General features: G+C 41.4%; 1 long non-coding RNA gene across 1 annotated transcript in view; it reads left to right on the forward strand.

The window, feature by feature from the left end:
• Positions 1 to 7,976: 7,976 nt before the first annotated feature.
• The window catches only part of LOC143521994 (uncharacterized), a 73,383-nt gene continuing 57,999 nt past the window's right edge, over positions 7,977 to 23,360 (forward strand). The window contains exons 1-2 of the long non-coding RNA XR_013132892.1: positions 7,977 to 8,181; positions 17,484 to 17,592. This is a non-coding gene — a long non-coding RNA (uncharacterized LOC143521994). The remainder of the gene's footprint in view (positions 8,182 to 17,483; positions 17,593 to 23,360) is intronic.

A 23,360-nucleotide genomic window follows, 5' to 3' on the forward strand; every position in this document is an offset into this window, starting at 1 on the left:
ACTTTCATTTTCATAATAAGTACACTGGTAATTATGTAAGAATACAGCTTTGGAAAATGAATACAATAATGTGTATACACAAGGAATGAAGTACTTATGGGGTTGTCAAAAGTTAAAAGTGAGCTGAGAATTGAGTTTTGCTTAAATCCCTATGTGTAATGTAAATGAATACAGCTTCAAACAAAGCAGGTTATCAAAAGAAATGCAGTAAAACGCAGGATGAATTACAACTCCTAATAGAAACATTTTGATGTACAGCAAATGGTGAAACAATTTTATATGTGGGTTTCATTTATATGCACATTGCAAATTGCTGCAGTGCATTTCCCCAACTTCTAGGCCTTTAACTTCTGAACAGTAGCCATCTCTACAGGGTTTCACACAAAAGCCAAACAGAAACGTAGCTCATTTCTGCTGTTGGTACGCACTCTTTAAATAATGACTTTTAGGTCTCATTATCTTCTCATAATCCAGTCGAGCACTTCGTTAACATTTCCAGTAATTACATCACATTCCTCTGCTTTACTGGATAAAATTAGATTTGCTCAGCATGTGGAGAAGGAGCTCTAATCCTGAAGAGGTTTGGGAACGCCTACTCTATTTTCACATAGTAACCATCTTCCTTCTCTCTGCTCTCTAGTCCAGCATATTAAATATGAAATACCACAGTGACACTGAGAGGGCAAAGTCAACTTTATTTGGATCCACCTTGGTGAACAATATGGGAATCATGGCCCATTTCACAGTGGTCCATGTCACTGGACCATATATTAGAAGGACAATGAAAAATCAAGATGGCTGACTAAAGCTGAAGATCAAACTGGTTGGCAATGAATTTTATTGTTGAGTGGTGATGTAATCGTGTTGACTTGGAACGCTGTCATATGTAGATAATGCCACTTAAGAGAAGAGAAGCAAAGGGAACAGAGAAGTGAATTGAAGTGAAATTAATTTAAAGTGAAGTGGACAACAGCATGTTAGTTAGCTAGCTAGTTAAAACCAGCCATGTTCACATTATGCTGCAATGTTTTCCATTTTGAAGCTCATTTTCTCTGAACATACTAGACATCAGTAGTGGAATGCCAATAACAGTAACAACACAGATTTCTGCAATAATCTACATGTATAGTGACAAAAAAAAAGAGAAAATTCTGGGAATTTACATTTTTCCCATGGTAATAGTAATGAAATGTCTGAGCCGCAGTGTGAGTGCAAGCTTCAACACCTTTTAATCCAAAACATTCAGCTTCTATACTGATATTTTTTCTTTGTATGAGAATATAGTACTTCTTAAATGTGCCCTAAATTTATAATGTTGAAAAGTTGCCATGACGACATTAAGGGCTAGAGAATGTACTGCTCAAGTTCAAGAGATACTGGTCAATTTGAAACTTTGGAAATTGCGAAAAATTATGTCTCCTGCTATAAACTCCTGTCCATGCGTGTGCCCACCGAGGGCTGTATTAGAATTAAATCAAAGATTTTATGGGTTTGTTTGATCTGGTTCGAACTTGACTTTTGGAAAAAAAAAAAACTCAATAACTCACTTTCATTCATCATCAACTTGGACATATAGACGGGCAACATTTCAAATGAGTTTCAATGTGCACTGCAATATCTATACAGGTTATCTTTTGCCTGACAAATATGTCTTTATATGTAATGCATCTTGAAGAGGAGCTGTGGCAGTGATACTACCGTGTGTTGAAGCAGACTTGTTCTCCCTGGCAAACAACTGCCCTCACTGAATCATTCCCAGCCAGGCTGGTCAAGGGTATAAGACTGCTGTATATAGTTGATGGTGAAGGGGTTCAGGACATGATTAGGCAGTTCAACCCTGAGCATACCCTTCTACCCAGAACTCATTTCACTCACTTGATGGAAAAGAAATATGAAACAACCTTACTGAAGGTACAAATGTTTGACTCTCTCACACACACTCAGTCACTCATGCGCACACACACACACACACACACACACACACACACACACACACACACACACACACACAGAAGAGCAATGTGTGTTTTATATGATAACAGAATTCATGAAGATATATTAAGATTGTTGATCATTTAATCTTGATTGAATCACGACAGTTACGATAATCTAAACATCCAAATCTCATGTGATGAATACATTGTATGGTTTTAGCATCAGCTCTAAAATGTAAGAGAGACCATTAAAGAAGTGAAAAGCTCCATCACAGACAGTTAACAGACAGTTAACCTCAGTGCCATTTCAACAGTGCATGACCCTTGACCCATGCCCCTTTAGGAGAGGCTTCTGGGTAGAAATGTAAAGATGTGACTGGAGAAGTTGGAAGCAAAACTTGACATCTCGACCTACCAAAACAAAAGCAGTAGTTCATGGCCAATGAGTCCAATATGGTGGCAACAGTGCCACCGCTGAAAGGAAAACAGGGTTGGCCTCCATCTGCTGTACTGGTCATGCTCCAGTTAACAATGCCCTCTAAGAACCCAGCATCCACACAGCTGTGGGAACAAGAAGGAGAAGACAGCTGGCCAATAACACAAACTGAAGGTAAAACAGCATCAAATGAGCAGACCACAACAGAAGCTGATATAAGTTGGAACCACACATACTAAAAGATGGAGAGACTCCTGGAACAGTGCTGGCCAACGTCCGCCACACTGATCCTGAAGTAAGTCCCAAGAGCAAACATTACTTAGACTTACAGCCAGATTAACGGATGGTGCATGAAATGCCAGAACAAGGGTTGCAGCCTTTTGAACATGTTACCCTTTACATTAGTGGACACTTGTACACAATGGTTTCATGTCTTCCACAGCTGGTCAAACGCTCCATACAACAGCAGTAAACCCTTCATCCTGAGACACACCAAGAAAAGACATTTTTGGCCACTGCAGCAAAAGAGGATTATCAAAAGATGGAGCACGAACACTCTCAGCAGAGACACACAACCCAGCTGTTTATCAGCTGCTCTTTACCCAAGATTCAGAAAGCTGGCAGAGGACATTTATGGCAGCAGACGATGGCACGAGGATGCAAGGGACAGAAAGTCCTTCCTCTCAAATGCGCAATGGAAATCCATGGGTGTGACTGACAAAAGAGCGTCCACACTGCTTGCAAAGGGGGAAAAATCCTCCCTGGAAAACCTCCTTCAGTCTGACGCCCACCGGAGAACCACAAGATCCAGATGATTAAAAAAAAAGTTCAGTTGTATTTTACAGACCCAGCAGTGCCAAAAAAGGAAAACCCTCTCAGATGGTGGAGGGAAAATTAAGGGCGTTTTCCCAACACTAGAGATCTTGCCTGCAGATTCTTGAAACCATCAGAGCACATCCTTTCTGTAGCAGGGAATATCTGCTCTCAGAAGAGAGCAAGCTTCTCACAAGAGCATGTGGAGATGCTGTTTTTTCTACTCCTAATTTAATACAGAACTGTAAGAGTCATGTTGCCTAATGTAGCTGCACAGAATGCACTTTTGCAACCTCATCCACTTGTTCATTTGCTTCCATTTTAGAAGCGTTGATTTGTTTGTTTATGGAAAAATTACTGTATGTTTTTTGTTGTTGTTATTTTGCTTTTGTCTTAAAATTTTGAGAGAAAAATATAGACATTGAATTTTCTGTTTATCTTTTGTATCAGCAGGAAAGTTCATTATAATACATTTTTGAAGTAAATATTCAAAATAAAGTATTCAAAAATATCTTTATTATATTTATTGTTAGTTATCACATACCTAAACCAACGTCAAGCTATATTTACATACTGATACACTGGATACACAATAGCTGCATTTATCCCGTCTCCTCCTCACCCCCCAATATCAAACTCACTCCTACCCCCTTGTACTGATAGCTAAATAAGATCCACTGAGTCAGAGCAAGAACAATTCTAAAATATTTTCATTTTCAGTGTTTGGGTGTCTTTGGTGAAGTTGTCACGGTCCGTCAGGCACGCTGCCTCAGAGACGCGACCACTGCCACACGCGCCAGTCGCACTTGTACCGTTCACAGTCACCCGCTTGCTGATCACGTTCGTCCGCTCCTCGCGCGCGCTCCCTCTCCTCGCGCAAAGCCCACGGGTGCTCTCTCCTAGCACCGCGCGCCGCTCGTATGCCGCGCCACAACACCTCCTTCTGCTCCACCGCGTCTCTGCGCTGCGAGTTTGTTCTGCCAGCTGTTTGTACTGTTGTTTTGGTTTAGCCAGCTTGCCACCGCGCTTCTGTTTCTTCCCTTTTGCTGTCATGGAGAAGAAAGAGACTCCATATTCCCACTTGTGTCTCGCTCCCCCCCAGCGCCACAGAAGTATTTGATGTGAAGACATCACGACCGCATTACCATACACTAACTGTAACACAGAGGGTGTTTTGGAGCCATTGCAAGGAGGACTCGTGTGATGAAAAGAGCGAGATTTATGGGTAAATCCATATTCAGGGTCACTGACACAGTCCAGGTTCATATTTTGAGGACAAACATGTAATGGACACGAATAGGCATAACGAAATAAAGCAAACACACAAAAAACACGATAGAAACTAGAACAATATAGGAATAAACAATGTTAAACAAGTCTTAAACAAAAGGACAGTCTAACAATACAATATCAGGCAGAGAAAACACAGAGACTACTTTAAATAACCAGCAAATGACAAGTGAGACATACAGGGTTTAAATACACAGATAATCAAGGAACTACACACATATGAGAACAATAATGAGTTACAAACAACGAGCTGTGATACCTGAAATATTAATAATAAAAAAAACCCACATGGAACATGAAAAGAAGGGCCAGATGTGACACAAACAAATGAATGCTGTCTTGCTGGTATGCATACAGTGACATGATTATATATTAGGATTAATGATTCTCCTTTTGACAGTACATTAAGAACTATCGTATTATACAGTGCAGTCTTACGCTATACAGTTACACTGTTTGAAATGTGAAGCTACTTCTGAACTGCTATAATCAGTGATACATAAATATTAATATCCAGTGAACTTGCATACATGCAGGAATCCACGTGCTATACTATAAATATGAAACCATTTTATCCATTAAGTTTATGTTAATATATTTAGTTATTGGGCAACAACTGTTCATTTTAATGCGAATGTAGACCAAAACAATGACAGCATTAGGTCTGGGCGATTTTTTGGTTCTAATGTCCCATTCGCCTGTTTCTGAACGGGCTCTTCATACAGGGGCTGAGAGGACATCTTGGTCTGCTGCTGTTCTGGGACCCCTGTAGAGCTGATGCAGCTGCACTCAAAGCCTTTATGTCACACAAATATTAACATCTCCATTAGTGTCTTACATCTAACTGTGCTGTAATTAGAGCTCAGCTATATTTCTTTGTCCCTGACTTGTGACATTAAAAAAAACCATTTTCCCTTGCATGTTGTAAGTATCCTTACCAGTCCGATACAGCCTGTGTAGAATTGGGGGACGGGATTTAACAATCACAACGCACAAATTTTCAACCAAATGCAAAGAAACTTGCTAAGAATAATTGCATGCTTGGTTTTATCCACACCAGACGTTTACCACTACTTTAATACATAGTAAACCACATGGCAAATAAAATATGTAGCAAATAAAAGTGCAATAGGTTTTAGGTTCAAATGACAAGGCCTTATCTGTAATTACCATTGTCTAGAATCAATTGTTTTTGTTATCTATTTGTTGTCGTATTAAGGCCAGCAAAATTGTTCAGCAGGAATAAACACCAATGGAGTTGAACCACCACTTTCTGCAATCATTTGTCCAGCTGAACTGAATACAAGCGCAACCAACCAAATAAGAGCCTGGGATCTCGATTCCAGCAGACACCTGTGAGACTGAATTACGCCCAAGTACAGTTCAGGTCCTACTGGGACTGTCTGGCTTGTCTCTCTTTTGAAAGGCTCGCCCTGCTCTGTGCATGCTCTGCACCGGGGAGCGTTGCTGCCATGCCTCTATAGTGAGCAGTGATTCGCTTAAGGTGCGCTGCGAGGCGGCCTCCTTCACCTGCATACGTGCGGCCTTCCCCAGGAGGGGCGCTGCGCTGGCCCGCTTACTTTAAACGTCATTAGAAGGTGTCACACTTCTTCCCACATCAGTAGCGGCGCCTGGCAGTGGCGACGGCCAACCCCCCTCCCCCGACCTCGCCTCCTTTCTGAATATGAATAAGCGTATTAATTTTAATAAAGAGCCGGGAGCCAGTTTCCAAATGCGATTAACCTTGCGGAAATTACCCCGCTGCATTCTTTTGGTCAGGTTTCCACCCGAACTGAATCCTTTTTTTTTTTTTTTTTTGCAGAATTAAACATGCGTCCACATGCGTGACAGCAAAATGAGTGCTGTTATAGGATGTGCAATTTAAAAATAAAGACAGCAAAAATGGAAGCTAACACCCATAAATACAGTACCATACCTGTCTTGTTGTATATCTTACACAGGACAGCGTGAATGATAAAATATCATGAACAGCTGCAGACAGCGCTGAAACACCGAACAGCTGGCGACAGCACTAAAACATTATGAACAGCCGGACACAGTACTGAAATATTATGAACAGCCAGAGACAGCAATGAAACACAGCCGGAGCCAAACAGTCGCGCTACACCCGCTCGGTTTTGGCATATCTATGGCAATTACATAATTCAGAGCCAAGCATGGTCTAATGATGACAGTACGGGGAAACAGCTGCACACATGGCATGGACGCATATATGTGGGGTCCCTATCTGAGTCCTCCCCATGCTCACTGTGATTGGGTCATAACTCATCTACACTGCAATATATGCGTATTCAAACATATTGACCTTATTTACCTGAACTGACGCAAGTCATCATCTATTAGTCATTCTATTCCCATTCATTCGTTCATTTTTTAAAAGTTATTGATTATCTGAATACAGCAAGGCCCCGTCATGTGAACTCGCAATGCACAAATCCAAAGGCAAAAGTCCAGAGAGGGAGAGGGAGAGGGAGAGGGAGAGAGAGAGAGAGAGAGAGAGAGAGAGAGAGAGAGAGAGAGAGAGAGAGAGAGAGAGACAGAGACAGAGAGAGAGAGAGAGAGAGAGAGAGAGAGAGAGAGAGAGAGAGAGAGAGAGAGAGAGAGAGAGAGAGAGATTAGTAATGGTTTTGTGAAGAACGTGCAGGAACGTGAAAGTAACGAAAACAGAAACCGAACATAAACGTGTAGGCTACTAAAAACAACAAAGGCACCGAGTGTAATATCAGTGACCGACAACAGTCGTACAAACACACAGTGTTACAGGACTAACACAATATCCCCAGTGTTACAGGACTAACACAATATCCCCAGTGTTAAAGGACTAACACAATATCCACAGTGTTAAAGGACTAACACAGTATCCACAGTGTTAAAGGACTAACACAATATCAAAGGACTAACACAATAGGCCTATCCACGGTGTTAAAGGACTAACACAATATCAAAGGACTAACACAATAGGCCTATCCACAGTGTTAAAGGACTAACACAGTATCCACAGTGTTAAAGGACTAACACAATATCAAAGGACTAACACAATATCCCCAGTGTTAAAGGACTAACACAGTATCCACAGTGTTAAAGGACTAACACAATATCAAAGGACTAACACAATATCCCCAGTGTTAAAGGACTAACACAGTATCCACAGTGTTAAAGGACTAACACAATATCAAAGGACTAACACAATATCCACAGTGTTAAAGGACTAACACAGTATCCACAGTGTTAAAGGACTAACACAATATCCACAGTGTTAAAGGACTAACACAATATCAAAGGACTAACACAATATCCACAGTGTTAAAGGACTAACACAGTATCCACAGTGTTAAAGGACTAACACAGTATCCACAGTGTTAAAGGACTAACACAATATCCACAGTGTTAAAGGACTAACACAATATCAAAGGACTAACACAATATCCCCAGTGTTAAAGGACTAACACAGTATCCACAGTGTTTCTAATGACCAACACCACCTGGAGCAGCACTCAGTTAAGTCCACGCGTGTAGCGTTAGTGCTGGTAGATATGTTCTTATCATTTACTAAATTGTTTTTGTGAGTTTATTTGTACGTTTTTTTACCCTGTAAAAGTATATTATTTTATGTAGTTCGTGAAATTCTTGCGAAATGGTTTGGTTTTGGTCCAATCCCCTCAGTAAGCGCCAACATAGCTGTTGTGGGTAAGTTCGTCTCCCAGTAATGTCACAAATATTTATTTTTTAAATATTTATTTTATCATTACGCAGTATTTATGGTCAGTTTCAAAACTTTAGGATCACTGGCAGATCAAAACAAGTTATTATGAACGTGTATATGTAGGTTAAGATTACACAGTAAGATTGCTGGTAATAGCCTGTTTTGTGTAGGTGGGCTACCTGAACGCACAGTCTGGGGCCTAATAAATGTGGTAGCCGAAGTCATTGTAGTTAGGTTAATCGTATTTAATTTGTTTTCATTGGGTGTGTAATATCTTGAAACGTCTTCTGTGTGGCGTGAGGCACGAGTTTAGAAGAGCGTTTAGTAATATTAGCTAGCGGCGAGCTAGCCCACTTAGCCTAGCTATGTTTTACAATTAGCTTGAAATGTGTGAAGTTCGTCGCCAGAGGGCGTAGTTCCTCTGTATTTTCTGTATTATTAATTAGTAAAGATGGAAGTGGACATTTTCTATGCATGGTATGGATGAATAAGGTATGAGTGTATAAAAATCTGTAAATAAGATTGATCGTTGTTTATATATTCTTTGTGGTAAGTACATGTCCAGTTTGTACTAAGTACTAGCCTATTAATGTGATGTTTGAGGGTTGGCTGTACTGTGGTGGTTCCTCGGGGCATCTACATTAGTTTGCAGGGTAACCTGGTGAGACAAATGTCTATCCAGTAAATGAGAGCCACCAGATATACTGAGATCACCACTACCATATTCCATTTTTTATTTTATTTTATTTTTAAATTAAATTTTCATTGTGCAAGCACAGTATGTACCACTCCACTTAATTTCATCTTTAATTAATTTGAATAAATGACTCTTATCGACCCTCCTAGGAGGCAGAGGTTAGAACAAGCTTGTAAAAAAAAGCTCGATCCATTGCTGGATGGAGCACAGAAAGCCACTAAGGTTATATTCGTTTCCTCTCTGGATTGCACTGGCAGATATGACAGGGTGTGGCGAGCACTCATGCATTCCAGTAAAATTGATTTGATGTGACCATATGAGAAACATTATGATTTATAACCTGTTAGATCTGAACCTTTTATCAGTCTATGGAGGATTTGTTTGGTTATTTTTTAAAGATAATACAGACGCCAGTGCCTTTCTATCTGATCTTCTGTCTGCCCACCAGTATAAGTGAAAGGCTGTTCTCCTTTGTGTAACACTCACTCTGGTCCCTCCTGGTCTTTATTTATCTTTCCTCCTGATGTTGTACACACTTGAATCCCTGCATTCTAAGAATATCTCTAAAAAGGCAACATGGGAAGAACAAACCATAAGCCTGTAACTAAGCCTGTGTGTGTGTGTGTGTGAGGAGCGAGAGTGCACGATTGTGTGTATGTGTGTAAAAGTAAATTACACATGTGGCTACCCACTGTAGGCCTGCCTACTGCAAAGTTCACTCCAAAACTTTACAAATGGTAATGCAATGTGCGATGTTAGCTGGACTGGCGGAGATTAAACACAGCAAACACCTTTCCTTGACCATTACAAGCTAATTAACCAATTTATCTCCAAATTAACTGTAATGTTCCTTTTTATCAACCCAGTACTGTGCTTCTGGCTCAACTCTGACCATGATCATTATGGGTGCTAATCTTTTCAGTTACTACCAATATAGTTGGGGGGTGGGGGTGTTGTTTTATTTTGTTTTAATGCTTCTCAAAGAAACATGACATTTCTCCTGGCTAATAAAGGTTGTTTGCTAACATAGTTTGCAGAAAAGAGACAGTTCAGCATAGGAGAGGGTGGGATTTAAATTCATGAGATTTGGGAATATGCTTCCAACTCTTATGGACAACTGCCATAAATATTTAGTGGAAATAACCAATGTATTCTTTCACTCAGGCTCTTTCTTTTTGGCTTTCTATCTCTCTTTCTCTCCTGCCCACTGTCCAGGCAGCCCCATTCAAGTGAAAACACATTTGAATAGTAAGAGAAAAGAAGTGTGTAAAGCATAAGAAGAAGAAAAAAAAACACAAATCCATGCCTTGCCTTTTTGTGTGTTCGCTGTTCTCCTCTCTGTGAAAGAGGACACTGTGGGCAAACAAAACTTTACACGGCATTAAAATGACCTGCAGAAGGGAATTATTGATGGGGCTTTGGTGCAGGTAATGACCACTTACTAATGGTGGAGTAACAATACCTTTCAGTAATGATGCAGCTTCCCCAGTTTGTAATGCACAGTGTTGTGTGTGTGTGTGTGTGTGTGTGTGTGTGTGTGTGTGTGTGTGTGTGATATGGGTTTACTTAGGCCGAGCAAGGGTCCATGGAGACCACCAGCACATGAGCCCTTGTCCTTGTGATACAGTCTACTGTCACCCTCATTCCAGAGTGGGCTACATGTTTAAATTAAGGCCTTAGCCAGTGGTGCATTGGTTAAGCCTTTAATGCACAACTGCCCTCATACCTTTGCCTTCAATATTACAGGCCTCCCCCTCTATCCCCCCCCCCCCCTCTCTCTCTCTCTCTCTCTCTCTCTCTCTCTCTCTCTCTCTCTCTCTCTCTCTCTCTCTCTCTCTCTCTCTCATTCTCACATGCACTCTCACACTCCCTCTTTTCTTTCTGGTTATTTGACACCAGTATCTTAAGGGTTGTTTTTTGTCTTCAAGAGATTGCAGCATGTATTGAGAAGCAAAAGGACCTCTCCATCAGCAGCGTGTTAAAAGGACAGCTGCAGGGGACTCCGATGCTAATTTAGCTACACAAAGCAAAACAATGCCGGCAGAATGGAACTGCCGTAGTCAAGCCGGCTCCTGCTCGCAAAGCTCCAGAGACACCACTGATGTCTTTCACAATATACATGCCATAACGCAAGCAAAAGACCATTGTCTCTTTGTCGCCAGCTTTACATCGAATGCAGTCACCCGGCGCTCAAATCCAGCTGAAGTCAGCGTAGTTATGGCGGATTCGGCTCGTGAGATAATTCACAGCGGTTTCCATTTCAAGGCTTGCATTTTTGCTGCCACCACCATCACGATGCTTCACCGCATGAGCTTTGTTACTGCGTGACAGTAATGCGCTTGCAATAGACACGTTACTGTGCATGATTTAATTCCTTCCTTCCCCACTTAACTTGTATAGGCCTGAACAGCAGACCATATATAAATAGCTATACGCGGTCTTTTATTTCATTTAGCTTCTTTTCATCCGTAAGGCCAAGGGAAATTAAAGTCCTTGGAAGCTTTTCAAACTGTGTCGAGCAACTGGCTTTCTGTGCCAGCTTTAATGGGAATGAAAAGTCTTTGAGGACCTGTGAAACATACAAAATGAACTGGTGAGACATACAGAATGGAGGGGAATCGCTTACTAGCACTGCAAAGCACACCCGGGCCAACTCGCTCTTTCCTAACTGCGTCCCTGTGATTTAAACAGGCATCCTTGGGGGCGCAGGTGCGCGCCGTATGTGGTCTATTAGCCTTTGTTTTGACGAGGGGCCACTTGGCGGCTTTGTTTTGAACGCTGCGCACGCGAAATGAGGTCGCCAAGCAACTAGGGGGACGGTCTCTATGATGTTTGGAATGTGGCGCGTGGAGAGGGCAACACGCGATGGAATGTCGCGTGGCTCGCGCCCGTGTCACAATGCTGCGCAAGTAGCGGCGCTCGTCTTTTCCTTTCTCTCGCTCGCTCGTGCGCTCGCGCTCCATCTCTCTCTGTTTTTTCTAAGCTGTATTCCATGGCACGCGGGTGCGCGAGCGCAGGTCCTCGCAAACTGCTTTGTGTTTGCTTTGAAAACGATAAATGTTAATGCTGCGCCTCAGGGTATATCAACAATTATGCAAATACATACGAATGTGGGATGTGCAGATTCTGAGTGCTCTGGTAACCGGGGAAAAGAGCGGGGAGCATTGGAACAATGTGGAAAAACATTGCTAAAGAGAACACTTCACTTGGAAGCATTTGATGACGACCTAGTTTTTGAAGAACCTGAACTGAGAGATCACATGTGAGGGAGGGGGTGTGTGAACACGATTAGGCTATTAGACTCCATAAAGTGTTCATTAATTAAAATTCATACACAGTTATATTGCATAAACTCAACACTGATGTTCATAACGCATCCGTCTGTTTTCACGCTAATAAGCTAAAGTAATGAGCAAACGCACAGCTCAAGCATTAGCCCGCCCTCCAGGCCAGCACGGTGGACTCGTGTACCTGCTAAATGAAATCAAGATCTCGTTAAGTGAGGGCTGGATCACCCTCAATCACTCTGATCATCACCCCGTCAAATGGGCTTTTTTAGCTTTTAATAATTAAAAAGAATCAATACACTTCTGAGGATTTCCAGGTGGTCTTGTGGAGCAAAATTGGCAGCGGTGTTTTATAATTGTTGTTTGGTTGATATTTGATGTGAATAGCAAATTAGCTTCAATTACTCATGCTTTTCCAATGGAGAAATGGGACGGGGGGAGTGAGGACTGTGAAGTAAGAATGTGCTGTATCTTACGTGTCCTCCTAGTGGACCACCTTCATTCTTCTTGTACGTCAGCCGGCTAAGTAAGAAGTCCTGCTTTGCACCCCAATCCCAAGATTAAAACCACTTCTCACATGTTGGTCTCAGGAACTCGAGTGAGTCTGAAGCATCTCACATTAGACCTAATGAAACTGACAAAAATAAAAACACGTAAAACACAAGGCTTCCGTCGTGGCTTGGCCCTGATTTTTTTTTTCCCGTTGAATATCCTTGACACTTTGGACTACTGACGTTGGATTGCGGGCGTAGTGTTCTGGAACATGTGAGTGTGTGTGTGTGTGTCTCGCTGACTGTGCCCTGACTGACTAATCATTTCTAACACATGCTGTAGATGCACGGTCCACACTGGTACAACATTTGTGCGGTGACCCCCGAGCCGCGGTGCTGAAGAGGCTGTGTTTTAATGACTACGCTGTCTGCCCAGAATACAGCACTCTGTCTTCCTCTGTAGTTAACACTGCTGCCTTCTGTCTGACTCCAGTGTGGGCAGCGTGGTTGGGATTTCAAGGTTATGTGGGAGAGACAGAGGGAGAGAGACAGGTAACAAGACAGAGTGCAAATGGAGTGAGAGGGCGCATGTTTTCCTTGTTATAAATGTGAGGGATAATACATTGATGAATGCTACATAGATCTTCTGCAGATTAATTTTAATCTGGTTATGCGATTATCGGTCATGTACATCCATTTGACTCATCTACCGGAAATCGTGTCATTAATTACAGCACTTCAAGGATTACCTAAAAATTGCACAAACAGTATTGTTGATTGTTGGCGATCCTTAGTTCATAGTGAACATGACACGTTTAATATGTTGATATGATGCCACAAACACGATATGATGCATGTTATGATGGGTTTTTCTTTTTCATTCAAAGGCAATCCTGAATATTGAAATTTGTCATTTAGTCACTGCACTTGTAGTTTACTGTGAGTGTGTGTATGTGTGTGTGTGTGTGTGTGTGTGTGTGTGTGTGTGTGTGTCTGTGTGTGTGTGTGTGTGTGTACATCTAGATGAAAGAAGGAAAAGATGATGGCCTTGGAGTCTCATCTATCACAAGGGCCACAAAAAAAAGTTTGAAAATGTGTTTAGATGGGACAGCCACGCGTGCTGCTATTATGAGCTAAGAAAAAATCAATAGTTTCTTTTCAGGGAGGGTCTGGTTACAAGGCTTTGGAAGCAGCTTCCATAGCCACGTGTCTGCTTCAAACAAACTACCTCCTTTCACCGTCTCTGTGCACCTCTGAAAAGAGGAACTTTCAGAATCTTGTTACTAACTGTCTACAGGCCTCCTGAACCTCCTGTTTTGATAATTTTACGGCCATTCTTTCTTCTTCACTAATTTTGATTACTTTGATGTTGCGGTCGACTGTAAACTTCAAATTCAGACATCTTTCTTAAATCTGTAATTTAATAAATGCCCCCCCTCCCTCCCCTTGACACACTTATGCACACATACAAACCACTTAAAATGGTATCAGCTCAGAAATACAATGAGTTTGCATCTTTTTTTTAAATACTAAAATCCATAACATCAGCCAGGCCTTCCATGTCCATTAAAGAAGCTGCCATGTCGTCATCATCAGTGTATAGAGATAGAGATAGAGATAGTGTGTGGATAGAATGTGTCAGTTCAGACGTTTCAATAATTTGATTAATTATTTGAAAGTTTAACTGAAGCAATTAAGCAACTGGTCCGAATGCAACTCTCGTCAATGTTCTGCTAATGTTGATCTCTTTTAAAGGGAATTAAAAGTTGCAGACAAGAACATTTGACCAAGAAAAACCCAGTTGCAACTATATTAAATACAGAATCATTTTTAACCTACCATTCACTGGAGGAAAAAAATGAATAAAAAATGGTTTTCATTCTTACTATTTTGATAAGAGGATTTCAGTCCAACCATAGTACTGTGAATATTCCTATATAGGTCCATAATGCACAAAGGTTCTATTTAGATTCTGAGAACATCCTGTTTTGTTTTTGTGTTGTTTTTTTTTTACTTTACTGATTGACTGTCTTTCAGAGAGACGTGAGAATGGGGGTGAAGGCTTGTTTAGAGTCCTATGTAGATGGAAGTATGATGAGGACGAGGAACAGTCTCATAACAAGGACAATGTAACGTACCCCAGACTGCACATGGCATGATGTAACATGCTCACCAGGTTGACTGTCCCAGTGAGGGCTACCGTACATGTGCCTGGCCATCCTGTAGAGCAGGGGTCGGCAACTGGCGGACCGCGGTCCGTATCCGGACCCGAACGCAGTCCTGTCCGGACCCAATCTCATTCCTGATTAACTGGATACGGACCCAAAAAGACCATGTTTATTCATTTTGACGGGAGAATTAATTTTTAACCGGAGTATTTATTTCAGGGCTATTGAAAAAAACACTCCGTCACGAGTGTTACGTTCGCCACCCCCAGCTCAACAACTTGTTCGCCACCCCCCGGACCTCAGGTGACAGCTATCTGCCAAAATTGGACCGCGGACAAATTTAGTTGAGTACCCCTGCTGTAGAGGAACCTGTAACGAGGAAGGATTGCATGATCTAACTGACATAACTTCATATGCTTAATGGCACAAGTCATTAACATTTTTACTTTTAACCCCCGTAGCTATAATGGGACATTTTCATACCCTAGAGCACAGATGTCAAACTCAAGGCCCGCGGGCCAAATGTGGCCCGCCGCATCATTTTATGTGGCCCACGAGAGCTTAAAAAGCCAAATTGTCAAAAAATAAAATAAGTGAGCAAAAAGTAAAAGTGAGCAAAAACTACATTTCCTACAATTATGTTACCCGCGAAGTGACGGCATCTCGACACTGCGGTGTTTCCATATCGATGCGATTTTCCCAATAAGTGAAATTGACAAATACAAATAATGATCCCAAAATGATCAGGAAGAGAAACATCGATGCAGATAGAAGGGCGTTTTAAGAAAGATGGGGAAGCGATGTTTGCGCTTCAAGGAGAAAAAGGTGTATGAAGCGGTGGCGGTTGTCAAAGAGTACAATATACGTCAGCATTTTGCTACCAAACACGGAGCTAATGCCAATATTAGCCATCAAGAAAAACGACGAATTCTCAAAGAATTAAAAAGCAAAGTGCGATCACAACAGAATGTGTTCACAAATGAAGCGGCAGTAAAAGGTAGCTTAGTTTTGGCTGAAGAAATCGCCGCACTTCAGTCTTTTTCAGAAGGAGCGTTATTTGATGTTTCAAGTTTTGAACAAAGTAAATGTGATATATTTGATAAATTTTTCTTTATTCACTTGGATAGTTTGATCGTTGATTGATGGAGTAATGTGGGTTTCATAACCTAATAAATTTAAAGGATTTATGTTATAATAACAAGCAAACATTTTTTTTTACATTTACGCAAATATATTTGTAATATTTGTAACCTGAATAAGTAATAAATTCAAAGGTATTTAACATTAAGGAGTAGGTACATTTATAAGTTACATATGGCCCTCCGTGGGTAACGATTATGCTGATGTGGCCCTTGGTGAAAATGAGTTTGACACCCCTGCCCTAGAGAATTGGAGTTATGGGTATAAAAGTGCTGGGTAAAGTGTAGTGGGGGTGGTCCTTCTCTACCATGGGAGATGTGCGTGAGAGCTCTGTGTTGCTGTGCAGCCAACAGACTTTGTTCCTTTTAACTTCTTGATGTTGAGACTGAGTGACTGCTTTATATGCTTATATATACACCGAGTCACTCTTGAGGGCTGCGTATTACTCCATTGTAAACTCACCAAGGACTTTTTCTTTTCACCGACCCTTTCTGAGCACATTTGTCAATAAACATTTTTGCTGAACGGGACCTTGGAGACTATCTGCTGTGGTGAAGTCTCTTTCACCTCTTCACCCTGTGCTACCTGCTAAAAAATCACAGGCAGGAACTTTTGTTGAAATACACAAATATGTATCTGAATGGATCCACATGACCTGTGGTGTACCCCAGGGTTCTACTCTTGGCTTGCCTTTGTTCAATTTATATGCTTCCCTTTGGCCAAATCTGACAAAACTATAGACAATTATCTCACAACCACAGTGTGTATTGTGCTCAAATTTATTTGTATTGTCACCACAATGACTATAGTCCCATTGATTTACTGTGTTAGTGCTATGAACATCTTCCAAACTGGATTTGCCAAAATGTCCTATAGCTGAATAAAGATAAAACAGTAATGATTTTATCAGGCAGCAAATGTGAGAGACACACATTAATCCTTGCATCCATAGTCCATATTAAAACAGGATAATTAGTTGTGTTTAGACAAAAGGGGAAACAGAGCAGAAGTACCTTATGAGATCAGCACTCTAATTGACTTTGGAAAGAGGCTAGAGCTTGTGTTTAGTGTGGGCATGGAGTGATGACTGGCAAAAAAAATCTACACTAAATTCATGAAACGTTAAAGGGCCAAGTACTCAAACAACTTGCCTTCCCATAATTTTAACAATGGCTTAGAATTTATGGATGAACATGCAATATTTTTACCAAACAATCATTGCATATCAGAATGATCACACCAGACTTCAAGCCTCTTGGCATATTAGGCAATAGGATTATGTCACAGTACTCAAGAAAATGTTTAATTTCAAGCTAATGAAATGGGCTACATGCATTTGGAAATGATTTCCATGGACGTTATCCTCCATATGTGGGTTTATTTTATGATGGTTATATAACACTCTTGTGAAGAAGACCTAGTCTCTTGAGAGGTGGTCGTGAACATTTGGGACTAGTGTGCCATCTTTTGATGAAGCTCTCTTTTTTTTATTTTTGTGTGAAGTAAACCAGCAGTCCTGAAGCACCTGCTGGACTCTGTAGGCCAAATTGTGGTCTATGAAGTCTTCTTCTCATCCCACCCCCCTGATGGGCACATCTGTGATCTCACAGAGGTAAGGGTGGTCACTTCACAAAGGTCACTTTGACTCTACCGCAGCACAGGTGATGGGTGGTGTTCAGGACTGTAAATCAATGTCGTACCAGGCGCGGCTTCCTGTGGCTGTTGTAGTATGGTGGGGTGATACCAGTATGTGGTATTTTAATTGGCCAATGGTGGAAAACTCTGTTTTTTTGAAGGAAGTCTGGGCCTGGGGCGTAGAGGGTTTTTGTAGGAGAGTTGGAGTTGAGCTCAGAGCTGGGGTGGAGCTGGTGGACTGGAGTTAGGGTTGGAGAAATATCTCCCTCTGGCTTCCTCTCTTTTGCTCAGTGTTCCTCTTTCGTTCTCTGCCTCTCTCTATCTATTAGGTAACCTTCCGGTAATTTTTTTTGTATGCTGCATTTGTTATTTATAATGTCTATTGCTTCATTATAATATCTAATCAATTATATATCTAAGGGGTACCTAATTGGCTTGTATTATGCAAATAAATCCTGTTACCTTGAACTAACTTGAACTCTCTAGGCATTGCATGTTGATGCCTAAGTGCTTACTAACCAAGGTATAGAGCTAGTTAGATTTTTATATATTGCTGACACCAGTTCTCTGTAAAGTATCCAATCTGTTGCACATGTTTACTGTCTTAAACCTAAATTATAGTCAGTATTCTACATTCTCATGACTTTTGCCGGGCTGTGCAATATAATTAGCACAAACCTGATATAACAAACCTGATCATTTGGAGTGAAGATTAATAAGGTTTAACTACCTATTTCCAGTGTTGGTTGTAGGTAAACACAGTAACGTATGACCCCATTGAGCTCAATCACACACTTTGAGTTTCTATATTATATTGGGAATGAGAAAGAGACAATAGAAATGAAATATTATTATTATTATTATTATTATTATTATTATTATTATACACATGGAGGATTCACAGAAGTGTATGCACATACATTTTATTTCCTTATTTGTATTATTTTTTGTTTGTGTTATTCTATGTGCTACTCTGTCCACACTGTGTGTTTGTTTGTATAGGTGTATGTAATCTAAAGATCCCTGTTGCACAGGGGAGCACACGGAGCAGGTAGAAGGCGGTAGTCAGGGTTTCGCAACTCCTCCACGGAGAAGGTGTACACAGCTTCTCACACGTTCACCTTGGCTCTGTGGGGTACCCCCCCTCCCCAACTGTCCAATTTAATATGGATCTGTTACAGCATACTGTGCTGTGCAGAACAGTACCCATATTTTCACAACCTGAGCTAACTCCATGGTCCTCCAGGGGGAAACAGAAGGGGTAAGCTCCAGGCGACAAGCCCTCGGGGAGACCTACAACAAGCCTGTGAGGCCCACTGCCGACCATCAGTCGCTCCAGCGCAAGAGCGGTGTTTTGACTTCCAGTACACACTAGAAGAACCTGCTGTGTCTGCAGACAGCTGAGCTCAGCACAGTGCAGTTGTGTTTAGGTAACAGTGGAGTTTTATTCATACGGCTGTGGTGCTTGGGCACACTGATGCAGACACAAGCCTGGACGCAGAGGCTGCGTGATGCTCCTGTGTTTGGTGTAGATGTTGTGATCAGTGTGGTTAGTACAGTTGGCATGGCCGATGTGCTACTGTTGTTGGTACAGTTGGTGGGGTTGGTTTAGTTGGTATGGATGTTACAGAATTGTGTGTGTAAGAATCATAGAGAAATGCTGTAACTGAGTATCACTAATTGAATCGTGTTATAAATCTGAAGGCAAGAAGGTGGTGTTGATAGTTCATATAATATTAATTTGTGCAGAGGCCATTTTCAGCGCAATTTAAGACATCTTTGAGCCATTTATACTAGTACACTTTAACAGTAGTTATCTCAAGGTGTATGTATAGCAAAATGATTATTCAGGACTCTAACTGAAATAGACAGTTGGGCCAAAGTCTTGATTCACCTCCAGGCTTATATCTCCATTATTTTGGTTCCATTTGAGAGCCTCTAATACAGAAGAAAATGTAAAAAAAAAAAAAACATATAGGGCCTTGTCTGATAAAAATATTGAGCACATACATATAAGTTGAATGGAGAGTTCATTGAAGAGTTACACAACATTGTGCATTAAATGTCCCAAGGAATGTCCATAGTGCCACACCCTTGTCCAAATGTGGCACACACCCTGATCCAAAGCACTGGCCCATCAAAACCATGCAACATTTTATTTATTTATTTTTGCTAAAACAAAACAATGTTGGACATCTTACAAAAATACCAAAAAATTCCAAATGAATATAATATAATATAACATAAAAGTTAACAATAGGACAAGACATGTCCAAGAGGCTAGCTGAGCTAAACGATGCTGAGAAAGGCTCGCTTCTGCAGAAAGAGGTTACGCTCCTCCAGGGGGCAGAGCTGTTTTAGGCTGCTTAGTTAGGGAGCCACAGAAAGATTTGGAACAGTGTTTTGACGCTGCGACTGTGAATAATTTTTATGTTCAGTAAACATTTTGTAAACAGATTACTTGCCCTCTGTCATGCATGCAAATCGGTGTCGCCAGCCGCTCAGGTGTGATGCAGAAAATCACGGTAATCGGACCAAGCCCCACTACAGTGGTGTCGCTGCAGCTGCCGTAGTCAGTTCGGTTGGTGTGGTTGGTGCAGGTGGTGCAGTTTATTATTCTGCCATCATTGCACAGGAGGCATCTAAGAATTTCTCATGCAGGCTCCCCTGGGTTTGCTCAATGAAACCACACACTGCTGCTAAATGAATAAGCTATTGTAGTATTACTATTGGGGAAGAGCTTTAACGTTTAATGTATGAAATAAGAAATGATGTAATAGGATGGTATTTTCAAAATAATTTATACAAAAAGTAATATTTTGCTAACTTAAGGCTGGTGGGGGGGTGTCTTTGAGTGATTAATATTTGTTGTATAAGACTCCATTCTCGCACACGCTGGCTTTGAAGTCAGAATATTCAGCTTCTATAAGAATCGCGCTTGCTCATTTTCCAAAGCGACGGGGAGAAGAGGAACCGTGAGCGTAATGAGACAGTCAGTTTTCTCCCCGAGAAAACACCAGCGCGACAAACAGAAATACGCTGGAGGCATGCCGTGGTAAAGTCTCAGTGACACTGGTGGAATCAAACACTGAACAACGGCATCATTGGGCGATGAAGAAGACAACAGAGAGAACAGAGAAGAGAGCCCCGCACTTCCAATGCAGCTGTCTGCCGCTTGCTGTTTGAGATTTCAAAACGCTCTCCTCTCCGCATCCACAAGCACATGCCTAATGTACTGTATAACCCACACCTATGACAAACCTACTGCGCTACAAAGCTACCCAAATCCCTAAAATAGGACCGCGCTCAGCTAAGTGCATTGCACATTGCATTATCCCTGTAGGCAAAAAACAAACCCTGAGCCATCATGGATACATTAATATGTTTATTTTCCTGTGGCATTTTGCCTCTACCCTTCGATGATCTTTATAACTCTTTGTCCATCCTGTAATATAGGATGTGTGTATAAGAACCTCTTCAAAGGACACTTGAGCCTTTACATAATGTCTAAATGAATAAGTCTGCACATCTTTGGGTCTGTTGTTTGCCTAGCCAAGCCACTCATCATGCCTATCATATTACATTTATGTCTGCCAGTCGGTGTGTGACTCCATTATACTGGGCACAGGTGATTGCTGACGTGATGGCATATCCCCTCATTGCAGGTGTGTCAGTCTCCTCTCCTCTCCCCTCACGCCGCAACACAGCCCTATACATCGGTCTCGTAACCTCTCCAGGAAATTGCGTTTCTTTCTCCTGCATGGCAAGGGAAGCATTTCTCTCCTTAAAGATTGCATTTTTCTCTGTCCACAAATGAGTTATGTTTCTGCAAAAAAAAAAAACATCCCGGAGTTAAACGAGAGAAATATATTTGCGGCTGCCAGAGCCACAGCAGGACATGGTAACCTTGCTTTGATATGATTTAGCCCAGTGCATTCATGAATAAACAACCTGAGAGGCCTTGTGGACAATTTAATAATATCACTTATAATGCCCTTGTTATTCAGCAGGCCTGTTGCACAGGTCCGTCGTGCTTCCGCTATGTGTTTGTATTTTGTTTAGGTTTTTACGTACTGTCGTTATCCACTGCTTGGACCTCACATCAGTGCGACAGCTTTCAAGGGTTATAGGAGCCACACTATGTCAATGAGACAGAATGGGGAAGCCATCGTCCCAGTATCAAACACCAGGCCTTTCACATGACATTCTGCCTTCTTCAAACCTTCCTTCTTTGTCACTTCCAGTAAATTAATCTGAATATTAACAAAAAAAAATTATTTATTTATTTATTGTAATAAAACCCCCACAAACTGTGACTCAATATATTTTTTTAAGGAAACCTGTATGGCAGAGAGAGAAACAGAAAGATGCACTAAACTTTTTTATTTAATTAGTTTTAAACCTTTGTTTGTGGGCTTCAGGTACCAATAAAGCTACCGCTAATCTGTTGTGTGATTTCCTGCTCTCCTCTTGTTGATGCAGGCTTCCCTTCACCTAAACACTGGGCCTGTGTGGCTGATTATCAGAATGTCAGTGCTGCTTACTCATGGGGTATAGTTGGGGTATTTTCTCATAGTTCTTTTTTAAAGGCAGCAGACCCGGCTCCATTAACGTGTAAAAAAAAGGGAAGGCAACTACATCTGACCTCAATTCCTCTTCCTTTTTTTTTTAAATTCCCTAATGCATGTGAACTTTAAATAGGATTCAGTTCTTATTCTGGTCCTCTTTAGCACTGTTGAGAGCTCGGAGCACTTGTTCACACTACAGCTCAATACCCATCTGTATTGCACTGAATTATAGGCAGTGAATTCAGGATGGCAAAGAGGATCAGCAAAGAGAACAAAAACAGATGTGTCAGAACTGACAAAAAATACCTAAACGGGTAAAAAAAAAAAAGAAAGTGCAGACAACCATGTAGGACGCTAAAATTGCCGCAGATCCTCACTCTTCATCCTGAAGCTATATTTCTTGAGCTTGATTTCACCCCTGTAGATCATTGTATATAGCAAGAAAATCCAAAATGGCCCAGGACTTCTGTTTTCACAATTCACGAGTCAAGCAGACCATAACATGAACCACATCGCCCATCTCTGTTTCTTCAAGATTACTTGTTGAGACATAAAATCAGTTTTCCTGCATCAGAACTGAAGATGCTATGCAGTGTCTGTCCAGTGCAGAAAAAAAAGGGCTCCTATCTGAGCCAGGGAATATTCCTGAACCGTGAAGTTATGGCATTCCCTTCGTGAGTCGCGCTGAGACCCCAGACGTGGTCGGGTGGTACAGTGTGCACTCGGGCTGTAATCTGTCTAGTTTCTTCCTGCTAACACAGTCAGATCAGGGTCGCTGTACAGATACTCTGTGCCTTCAAATTACTGAACTGAAGACTTTTATTTTAGTTGCTATTTTCCGCTAGCAAGTTTAAGCGTCTGCTTAAGAAAATATGTAAAATTGGGGAAAAAAGTCCCTGTGGACCTCAGAGGGTTTTAATGCAACTTAGCAGTGACGTTTGCAGCAGCACACGTGTTTTTTTCCTCCACTTTGGTTGAGTCCAAGGTTGGGTTAGCCTTCTGTAGACATCTAGTATGTGCAAGAGCAGAATCACTTTGAGTTAAAATGGGTAGATGACAAAGACAGCCGAGCAGATGACGAAGCACTTTTGTGAGTGGCACAGGATAGGAGCATCTGCTAAACACAGAGGATGGAAATTGAAATGTAAAAAGAGAATAGTGGAGATTTAACTTCACT

The sequence above is a fragment of the Brachyhypopomus gauderio genome, chromosome 1, assembly GCF_052324685.1.
Source record: "Brachyhypopomus gauderio isolate BG-103 chromosome 1, BGAUD_0.2, whole genome shotgun sequence".
Taxonomy (NCBI): Eukaryota; Metazoa; Chordata; class Actinopteri; order Gymnotiformes; family Hypopomidae; genus Brachyhypopomus; species Brachyhypopomus gauderio.